Source organism: Elephantulus edwardii, unplaced genomic scaffold (assembly GCF_000299155.1).
Source record: "Elephantulus edwardii isolate Elephantulus edwardi_28Jun2011 unplaced genomic scaffold, EleEdw1.0 scaffold00391, whole genome shotgun sequence".
NCBI classification, from domain to species: Eukaryota; Metazoa; Chordata; class Mammalia; order Macroscelidea; family Macroscelididae; genus Elephantulus; species Elephantulus edwardii.
The window spans coordinates 995,152-996,665 of NW_006400141.1; positions in this window are offsets into that span (position 1 = coordinate 995,152).

Genomic DNA, 1,514 nt, shown 5'->3' on the forward strand with positions numbered 1-1,514 from the left:
GATTCTGGGGCTTCGTCTGACATACTTTGGACATGTTGTAAGGAGAGACAGGTCTTTAGAGAGGGACATCATGCTGGGTAGAGTGGAGGAACAGCGCAGGAGGGGAAGACCCTCTATGAGGTGGATTGATTCAGTGACTGGGGTACTCGGGATGGCTTTGTCAGAGGCAATGAGATTGGTACAGGATAGAGCACGTTTTAGGGCTGTTGTACATAGGGTCGCTATGAGTCGCAAACGACTCGACGGCACATAACAACAACAACAACATGTGTCCATTGTTCCACTCTATTAGATGTTCAACTTCTCTGCCTGAATATTACTATCGTGGTCTGACTTTTTCTTTTTTTTTTCTCTCTCTCTCCACTTTTTTTACCCTCAATCCTCAACTCCTTTCCTTTTTGGAGTTATTTTGAAGTCAGTCTTAGTTATCTGGTGTAATTATCCAGTTACATACATCACAGAAATACTACGGGTGGATGATTTTAACAAATAAAATTTTATTGTCTCTACAGTTTACATAGCTAAGAAGTCCAAATTCATGATACTGGATATTTCTCCATCAACTCTGGAGAAAGATCTCTGTCTTTTTTAGGTCTGGTCCTGGGAGATCTTCCTAGGCCTTAGCATCAGTTTTCCCTCCATTCCTGCTTCTTTGCTTAGTTAATCTCTTATCTATCTCAAAAGAAAGTGGCTCAAAACATACATTTATGTTGCCTCATTAACATAGTAGAGAGAATTCATTCTCACATGACAGTATAACTGCAAACATAGAAATGAGGATTTACAATACTTGGGGAGGATGGAGATGGGAGATGGTCATAATTCAATCCATAAGAAAATCCAGTTTAGTTATAATAAGTCCTAAAATAATAGAAGAATCAAATTTTGCTTACAAGAGTGTAAACTTTATTATGCTACTCACTTGAGTACCCTCATGAGACGTGACTTCAGCTTTATTTTCAAAAATTAGATCATGCACCTTCTAGACAGACAAAGCCACTGCTAATCAGTCATCTTAATCACATATTGTTTCCTTTTTCTTAATACTTTCACACTCCAAAAGCATCTTCACTAAGGCAGCTGAAAATCTTCTCATCCTTGAAATATAGTGGTGGACACTGCCATTGAGTGAAGGTGGAGAGAGAAGGGAGGAGAGAGATTTAAGAATAAAAGATTGAAAGCATTCATACCTTCTTTCCAGTTCTTACCTGAATTTTCAGAGAGTAAGCTGTTGTCGCAATGAAGCAAAGGAACAAACACTTCATGGATTGAAATCAGAAAGGGTGTGCATCAGAGTTGTATCCTTTCCCCACACCTATTCAAACTGTATACTGAGCAAATAATTCACAAAGCTGTTGTTGTTGTTGTTATGTGCCATCGAGTCGTTTGCGACTCATAGCGACCCTATGTACAATAGCCCTAAACACTGCTCTATCCTGTGCCAATCGCACTGCCTCTAACACACCCATCCTGATTATCCCAGTCACTGAATCAATCCATCTCATAGAGGGTCT